The sequence below is a fragment of the Berghia stephanieae genome, chromosome 1 (assembly GCF_034508935.2).
Source record: "Berghia stephanieae isolate SIO BIC M18660-M18661 chromosome 1, UCSD_Bste_1.3, whole genome shotgun sequence".
Classification (NCBI taxonomy): Eukaryota; Metazoa; Mollusca; class Gastropoda; order Nudibranchia; family Aeolidiidae; genus Berghia; species Berghia stephanieae.
Window position 1 is genome coordinate 67379642 of NC_088360.1, and position 10034 is coordinate 67389675.

General features: G+C 36.9%; 2 long non-coding RNA genes across 2 annotated transcripts in view; both read right to left on the minus strand.

Annotated features, from left to right (window-relative positions):
- LOC144979996 (uncharacterized) overlaps positions 1-10034 on the minus strand; it is a 14662-nt gene extending 4628 nt beyond the window's left edge. Inside the window, exon 1 of the long non-coding RNA XR_013646807.1 lies at positions 9876-10034. This is a non-coding gene — a long non-coding RNA (uncharacterized LOC144979996). The remainder of the gene's footprint in view (positions 1-9875) is intronic.
- Positions 7362-8598, minus strand: LOC144964456 (uncharacterized). The gene is made up of 2 exons (XR_013643840.1): positions 8198-8598; positions 7362-7907 (listed from the first exon to the last, which is right to left on the minus strand). It is a non-coding gene; the product is annotated as an uncharacterized LOC144964456 (long non-coding RNA).

A 10034-nucleotide genomic window follows, 5' to 3' on the forward strand; every position in this document is an offset into this window, starting at 1 on the left:
CTTTTCCAAAACCAGGCTCGTTCTTTCTTAATTCTGACACAAGTAGCTGCCAAGTCATTGACCAGTCGCGTATGGATTTAATGAGTAATATTCGGTTTATCGCGGAGACTGGTCATTCAAAGGTTGGTAAAAAGATAAATGTATGGATACACTAAGGTGAGCACTCTTCATTAAACCAGGCAAAGTGAGAGCAGGTCAAGTTGTTGTGCAGGGTCTAGGTTGCTGGTTACAATCGGGTGATAGTGAAGACAATAATATCACTTTATAGCCTATAATATAATTTTATTACAAGGAATGGAAAGGGGGAGAAGGGAAGAGGTATTTCAGTTCAGTGTTAATAGAAATAGGTTTAGCAGTTTATGCACACTCGCGGTGGATAATAAAAGTCCGCTACCGATAAATATGAATATTATAACGAAACTGTTATTCTCTCTCTCTCTCTCTCTCTCTCTCTCTCTCTCTCTCTCTCTCTCTCTCTCTCTCTTATCTCAACATATGTGTGAGTATGTGTATTATATGAGTATCTAAGCAGGATGAGAATGTCTTTAAGACTCACAAGTCTGAACTCAGAACATCAAGGGTCCATACTGCAAAGACTTGTCTAAATATTTTTTTCAATGCATAGTTCCATGGGGGATGAGATGTTGTCACTACAAAACAAACCATAAATTAATGATCCCGCCTTAGGATGTACCAAAGCCCCAATTTGTGCTTTGACACCAACTTCCCTTTCAACAAGTTTTATCAAATAAAAGACGCTAACGTAGTTCTGCAGTTGGAATGGAGTGAAAAATTAGGAGTTATTAGAAATTTATATATGTAGTCTAGTAGTAGGAAAATCTGTTTTTATTGATGCTATGCGTTTAGCCAAAAAAAAAATATATAACATCCCCCAGTCGGATAGACAAAAAAAAAAAAGGTGTAACCTTGAACGTTTAGAGTCTGATTGATAGAATTAAGTGAAACTACTCATAAAAATGGTTGGCTAAAACCAATAACAAAGAGCTGAGTGACGTCAATTTCGTTCCATCCATATTGCAATTCAAATCCGCGGCCATTTGACTTAAACAGCGGCTTTGAGGTCAAGTGGTATGACACGGCATATATTATATAGGCCAATTATTTGTTCCTCAGTGAAAGGGGCGAAGCTGAATCTCTAGAAAATGCTCTTTACTCACATAAATATTATCCACTCAAATGAAAACGGAATTAAAGCTGGTGGTAACGGCGTTGTTTTTTTCGAAAAGAAATCATATAAGCCTCGTGTCTTTTCGTACATATTCACTACTACTGTTGATTTTAGACTCTCCGCGAAGCGCTTTGAGCACATTTTGTGGATATCGCGATATTTTAAAGATCATTTATATTGTTTACGCTGGTTTTTTTTTTTTTTGGTTTTTTTTTTAATGAGAGGGCGTGCAGAGACACGCACTTTACATTTTTGTTTTGTTTTAAACAACCAATCAATCAGTAGATTTTCTAACCAATAGGCTTCAACAGTCATGGTGTCACTTCCCTCGTAATGACGCATGGTAACTTAGTAACTGGCTCTAAACCATCGGAACAATGGCGGACGCCCTTATGAAATATTTCTCCGACGAACATAAATGTATCCAGAGGAGAAAAACATTAAAAATATGATCACGTTTTGACTTTTATACATTCTGATCACATGACATATGAAAAGTTATAGCCAGCATGAAGAATAAGGAGTACCCATTTTCTTTGTTTAGAACCAGGCTGCTCGCCGTTGCTGGGCCACATGACATCAGACTACTGAATCCAATTAAAACATGGGATTTGTGACACACCTTCACACATGCTCGGACAAACATAGCTGGTAGTTATCGTGAATGAAATCGACAGGTTTCTGATTATTGTTTCTGTTTTTATACTGCCAATTGGGTGACTAGTTATCACACGATATTCTCGATCATTATATAAAAGTTTTAAGTTTACACAAAGTTCTCTATGCTCGTTCTATAGATAGTATGCAGATGACGTCACTCAGGCCTTTGTTATTGTTTTTGCCATCCGCGTTTGTGAGTTGTTCTCACTAAACTGTATTAACCAGACTATAAAAGTTCATGGTTACACAGAGTTTGTGTGTTGGTCCGTTATACTTCCGGATGGCAATGTTGTGAACTCCTTGGCCAAGCGCATTCTATCTATTGATCAATCGGTAGAATAACGGGTATTTCACTTAGACACATACCACCGATAGTAAAACCTATGTTGTTCGTAATGTTTACCAATCACTGCCATTGTTTACATTATGGCGACTGTCCGAGAGGCATGGTTATCTAAGTATCTATTGAATAATAATCAACTGGTTTGGGTCAAGCCATACCAGACGAAACAGCTGAAGTCTATCGCCTAACTTATAAATAAAACAAACCTGACGTCAATCAACACTGTATTATTATTTTTTAGCCAGCTATTTTCATGAGAAGTAGTTCTCACTTAATTGTATTAATCTGACTATAAACGTTTAATGTTACACATAGTTTTGTGTGTTGGTACATTATATTCGGCTGGCAGATGTTTTTTAAAACTAAAAACAAAGCATGAATATAATGATTTAAGCTGACGCCACTCTGTTCTTTGTTATTGTATTTAGATCGCCAGTTGACTGATGAGTTCAAACTAAATTATCTCTAACGGACTGTAACCGTAAATGTTTAACATTACATCCTGTTTTGCGTGTTGGTAGGGTTGATCAGGCGGTCGTAACCGGTGAGTATTTTACTAACAACACGCATGGCATCAATAGTGGGAAATAGATAACCACGCCTCTTGGACAGTCGTCATAATATAAACACAATGGCAGTGATCGGTTAACAGAGAGAACTGCACAGGTTTTACTATCAATAGTGTGCGTCGAAGAAAAATGTCCACTATTCGACCGCTTGATAAATAGAACTGTAACGAAATGCTTCCGTGTAGGCGTCAGTTTACGACAGGATGTACGTCGTCGTAGTATTAGTTGTTGTTGTTATTGTAATCCCTCCGGAACAACCCTTCTTTTGTTGATACAGGTCTTATCAGATCATGCACCTATGGCCCGGAAGTTTGAATTAAACTTGATAAATAGAACTGTAACGAAATGCTTCCGTGTAGGCGTCAGTTTACGACAGGATGTACGTCGTCGTAGTATTAGTTGTTGTTGTTATTGTAATCCCTCCGGAACAACCCTTCTTTTGTTGATACAGGTCTTATCAGATCATGCACCTATGGCCCGGAAGTTTGAATTAAACTACGTAGTGTGGGTGTTATTGTGAGAAAGGCATCAATCTTGTTTTCTCCGTAAACTTATAAGCAAAGTAGGATCCCTGTATTCTACGGGAGTGACTTTGTTATGGTATGGCTTGATTGATATCTCGTAACTATGGGGCTGACGAATTTATTTATCCTTGATATGAGGATGTCCGGTATCAGGATGGGTTGTTGTTGTCCATGATTATGGAATCTGGGGGAGTTTTAAGGAATTTCAGATGTTTACGGATATGACTAACATCCGTTTGTGTGGGTAGAATTTTGCTTCGTTTGCTTGATTTTTGCCTATAAATGCCAGAGTTTTGAGCAGTTTCTTCAGACCACTCAGCGGAGTCTTTTAGGCTCATTGTCTCAAAAGAGACCAGACAGCGGAGTCTTTTAGGCTCATAGTCTCTAAGCGATAACCACAGCGGAGTCTTTTAGGCTCATTTGTTTAACTCTTGTGTAGAGTTGGATTAAAGTCTTGTGTAGACTTTGTAGTGCTCAAAGTTCGAGCTGAAACACGTTTTGTGTTAACTCTTGTGTAGAGTGTGATTTAAGTCTTGTGTAGACTTTGTGGTGCTCAAAGTTTGAGCTGAATCAAGTTGTGTTATAACTCTTGTGTAGAGTTTGATTAAAGTCTTGTGTAGACTTAATTTGTGATTTCAATAATCTGTTCGGCTCTGTGAATGAGCCGTTGGAGGCTGGGCTTTAACAAGCCAACTTTAGGCTATACGCTCATAGCTTGACACTAATAGAAACTGAACATTTGCCTGTTTTATAAGTTACCTGTGAAGAACCATTTGCTTATTTTAATATCAGAACATTGAGAAACAATTGATCTGTTTATGAATACTGTGAAATCAGAACAATTTCAAGAAGAGACAAATTAACAATATTAGAACAACCTTACAGTTTTTGTTGAATATCAAGGACACTCTTTTGGCTTTCTTCTACACGTCTGGATTGTGTTTAGTTAGTTAGTTAATTATTAGTTGCCTGTATGACTGTGATGGTTGCAACCTATCTGTGAGATTGTCTGATGTGGTAGCGGTTTGGTAAAGTATTGATAATTAATTGATTTAATTATATATTTTCATATCGCTTTCATATCATATTCATCATCACACCATCTCCATCAATTTGTCATCCATCCATTTGATTTCATACTTATTACATCTATCATTTCATCTTCATATCTCATAATATCTTTGTTATATTGTAATAAAATATATCTTCATTTAGCTTCAAAACCTTTATCAACGTATTGTGTTTGGTTATTGATCGGTGTCGTAGCTTGAATATAGCACACATAAACAAGGTTGCAAACTGCGCTACATAAGCATACGGTTTACGTGCGCACTTTGTGACAAGAACCAACACATAAAACTATCATGTATAAACTTCGACGTTTATAATCTGATCAAGAAAATCGTGTGATAACTAGTCACCCATTTGGCGGAATAAAAAACAATAGCAATGATCAGAGAGAGGTCGATTTCATTCACATTATTGTTTATAAAAAAAACAAAAAAACAACCATGTTTGTCCGTGTGAAGTGTGTCACAAATTCCATGTTTTGATTGATCTGGTTAATTGGTAACAGTTGCTCCATGTTAAGTAGATAACTTCAATCACATAACTGTTTTGCAATAAGGTCTACTCCAAGAAAGGATTTCAAACTGAGATGCCACCACGTGAAATAATCAAGTGTTGAAAGATTTTCCTATGGGTGGTAAGGAGAGGGTTAAGCTTTTACTTTCTATAATATATACATGCAGTATTATCATTATGATTATTTTTTTTAAAATGAGGATTAATCCTTACAGTATGGGGCTAAGAAAAATGCAATACAAACACATGAAATGTTTTATAGACTACACCAACATTCGTTATCATAAATATCATCATACTATCTAATCTCATAAATACTGGTAGAAAAATCATGACAACAAACAGTAGTACAGAAAGATATTTTCTTTTAAAATGATTGCTGCAGAATGTCTCGAGTTATAATCTTTTCTGATATTATTCTGCAAAACTTATGTTTGGAAAGTCATCCATTATTCAACTGATAAGAGAGCAATCAACACAGTAAGAAAAAAAAATGTATATTAATTTTGTTAAAGGAGCGAGAAGAGAGGGAGGTGGTGGGGGATGGTTGGATGGAATGATAAATAAACAAATATAGATAGATAGATAGATATATATATATATATATATAGATAAATAGATAGATAGATAGATTGACTGATTGATTGATTGATTGATTGATTGATTGATTGATTGATTGACTAAGGTAAATACAGACAGATAGATAGAGAGAAAGAGATAGACGGACAAGCAAATGACAGATAGAAAAGAAGAAGAAGAAGAAGAAGAAGAAGAAGAAGAAGAAGAAGAAGAAGAAGAAGAAGAAGAAGAAGAAGAAGAAGAAGAAGAAGAAGAAGAAGAAGAAGAAGAAGAAGAAAGAAGAAGAAGAAGAAGAAGAAAAGAAAAAGAAAAGAAGAAGAAGAAGAAGAAGAAGAAGAGAAGAAGAAGAAGAAGAACAACAACAACAACAACAACAACAACAACAACAAGAATGGGAAGAATAATAATAAGAAAAACAAGAACAAGAAGAAAGAACTGATGGAAAGATGAGAGAGAGAGAGAGAGAGAGAGAGAGAGAGAGAGAGAGAGAGAGAGAGAGAGAGAGAGAGAGAAAGAGAGAGGGAGGGAGAGAGAGGGAGGGAGAGAGAGAGAGAGAGTGAACGAAAGAAAGAAAGAGAGAGAGAGAAGAAAGAGAGAGAGAGAGAGAGAGAGAGAGAGAGAGAGAGAGAGAGAGAGAGAGAGAGAGAGAGAGAGGGAGAGGCTCACTGAGCACAATTTAACGAGATGGAAAATTAATTTCAGGACGCTCGTTGGATACGAAACTTTCATGCCTGGAATCACAAATTACACTAAATCAAAACAGATGTCCGCAGTGTGGTCAATGAAACTGACCAAGGTCAATACAATGCTTTAGGGAAGACAACAAATCACCGAGATAGCCATCGTTGCCAGACTAATTAATGCTACGAGGTTTATTAGTATTTTGATTTCTTCTTTTTAATTTTTTCATCCCATTTCCTCCCACCGTCCAAGCTGCATGATCAGAGATGAACTCTCAGGACTCCAGCTATGAGAATTTGCTTATTAATAAGATGAACACATTTTATTTATAACCGTTATTTATTCTTACCAAGACTAATGAGACATGATATGATTTTTCAAAAAGTAGTCATTGAGAGGCATGGGATCAATGCATATGGGATTTATCCTATATTTTTTAAAATAGCGTTTTAACGTACTAAATGTCTGCTACCATAAGATGGAAGGCTGGTCTAACCCTAAGAACTTTCCGCCATATCTAATAGACAAAGGTTTACAATTGCTGTTGGATATAGTCGGATAGAGGGAGCTGGGGGAGGGGGGGGGGGGCGCACAGAAAACAAACAAACAAAACAAACCTCGACTGCATCAGAGACCTACATTGATTCATTTGGTAAGATAATACGTCGGATGTACCAGCCTGCAAACTGAGCTATTGGGATCCCCCAAGGACTTAACTGTTGTCTAAAACTGAAGTAAAATTGAATTTGTATGATTTAACAATATTTTCATCACCCATTCATACAATTATATCGTGTTTAAGAGAGCTGTAATGGGCTGTAGAGGATGGGGAAGGAAGGGATGAAGGGTTGGAGGAGAACTGGAGGTGTCAAATCACGCGACAATGAAAACAGGAAGTACATGGTCCAAGTGGCACGCGACCCTTGGTCCAATCGTGTCCTGAGGACATGATAAATTGGCCTTTGTTTAACTGGCCATCCGATCTCATGAAGACGAAGCCGATTGTAGCAGCAGATAGTCGTGTCCACGATCCCCCTGGGACATGGAAAAGAGGCGGTGATAAGGGATTTAATTAACAGGCGGAAGCTGGTAGACGGCAAACGAAGGCCTGGGAAATGATAAGGTGCCCCGTGTCACAAGGTGCGTTCGCAACTCGCAATGGATGCGAAGGCCGCTTATGACCTTAACGTGTGGAGAGGTAGACGTTACAATCACCAACAGAACACCGTATCTGACAAGAGAGCCATTATTATTTATTTAAAGTAAAAGAAAGGGGAACAGCTCATAGTTATTGAGCAAAAGAGAATAACATTGCATATATTGACAGGAAAAATCAAAAGTACATACAAGTAAAAAGTAGTAATGCAATATAAAATTCATGTAAGTTTTAACCAAAATAAATTATACTTCACCCAGGTTCCAACCGTTCCATTAATTCCCACTAATAATGAAATTATTAATTACATATAGGGTCAAAATAAACTGTTCATATTCCGAAAGGAGAATAAAATTAATCAACAAAATTGTTCACACAGGGTGCGGTGTTCCAGCCTGTTCAAATCCAAAATTGTTCCTAATAAAACACATAGATCGAGTGTTACTTCCTCATCTTTACAAACGTTACATTGTATTTTGTTCATATTTCTCAAAAATCATATTGTTCAAAAGGGTTCAAAACACATTTACCGGGCGCTATGTCCTAGCCCCGTCAAAATTACAAAGTTCAAAGATGCAAACGCATTTACCGGGCGCTATGTCCTAGCCCCGTCAGCTCTTCACTATATTAGAAGATAGATATAGATATATTAGTAAAAATGAAATTAACATAGACACAATGATAGCGTAAGTGATCAATTAGTATTTACTTAAAAATAATTCATTTAACTGAGGTCACGTTCTCAATTTCAACACAATTAAACTCAATGAATTAATTATTCACTAAAACAATAAAACTGTATATTATTTTAAACTTTAAGATAAGTGAAATAATTTTACGATATTAATCACTTAATCACTTGATGATTACTCAGCACATCAAAACAATATTATAAATTTTATATATTCTCACCGAGCACAAATTACAAAAACACAATATCGCTTAGAGCCCATAACCGGGTACGATATACAAAATACTGGCCATATTAGGCCCACTTCGGCTACAATACAGCCTAAAACACAATGCTGGCCAACACACAGGCCCAACACATATCGCCTGAGAGCCCATATTCGGGTGCGACATAAAATACTGGCCACTTTGGGCCCTTTTCACTGTGGCTTCAACATAGCCAAACAGAATTCCAGCCAACACACAGGCTGTACAGGTCTTCCTTCTTCGACCTCAAATCGCAGACTGCCAGTTGAACATCGACCCAAGCCGAAACATAGGACAGGGTATCTAACGGTATCTCGGTTGATGCATAAGATTGATGAGGGTGTCTTAACACTTGATGGAACATGATAACCCTCCGTTCTTTCATTGCCTTCATAGTATACACCACCCACGGCGAATACAAGGGAGTCCCTATTCCAACACCCATCCTACACTCATAAATCATTTAATTATATGGGTTGCATTCTACCCGAGACCTTGGTGGGTAGGACAACTATCTCCCTTTGTTATATAGAAGGCATTTCTTTACACCCCGTGGTGATAGCAACAATGCGTTATTTTAACATAGTTGAATGCTTAATAACAGGATGGGGTAAATGGTTAGGACGGAGGAGGGGCGAGGTGGGTGGTAAAAGAGGACGAGGAGTCCATTTGAAGTGCCCAAAATATCGCTAACATGGCAACAATGTGTGAGTAATGAATGGGTGTTGGATACACAACTACAACAACAACAAAAATGGCCTTTCCAGTCATTACGATTTGATTTCAGAGGGCAATATAATGATAGAGACGTGTCAAGGTTATTAACGTTATAATCGTTGAGCAAAACACACCCCAAGTTAATTGTTTTCTGAACGAACTTGTGTCATAATTGTGACATAATAGAAATGTCTAAAGTCAATAGAAATCACTATTTTTTTTTTCAAAACGGAGTAAATAATCTTAGCATATCGAGTAACTGAAGCTAGGTTCGAACCATAGGTCACCTGATACATACAGTGCAATGTCAAACCGCTTGACTGTCTCGCCACCCTTTGCCAAAAGGGATGCCGTATAAATAATATATTGTGCATATGCAGTTATTTCATTTTAACGTAGATATATCATTTGTTTCAGTGGCACTTTTTAAAGTAGGTAGTCTTAGATTAGACACGCCGACACATTCAAAGCTCTTGGTATCTATACTTATATTCCCCATTTGAAGATGTCTCCTTCGTCCTCTTTATTTCCTGGCGCTGATCTAAACTAAATGTAGTGTATAGGCTCATAAAATAAACACGCGAACATAGAGGAATATAATTTTCAAAAAGTAATCTTAATGTTTATGTTTCTCCATGATATCAAACATTATGAGTCTTGTCGATGCATTGTGTAGATTTCCCACAAATGAAAATTGAGAGCAGTGGGACAAAATTATTGAAATGCTTTGTCAATAAAATTGGAAAAGAGAGAGTCGACTGTGATGTTCACCTTTTCTTAAATTTTAGGAATAAATACTTCGAAATAGTTTTAAAATCGCTAGAAACAATTCCTTCATTCCTTTTCCACATGAGAAAACCACTCACCTTAACCATTTTTTAAAAAAATCGGTAATATTAATATAATATTGACAAAACTAGACTACAACGGGACGTACCCCAGCAGTAATGGCAGAAATAGAATACAAGAGAAGTAATAAATACAAATGGAAGGTAACTCGAGTGCCTTCTCAAACCAAGAAACATGAAAAATAAATGAAAGAACATAACGGATTAGGGCCATTTAATGGTCCTCAGATTCACTCTCACATTTTTGA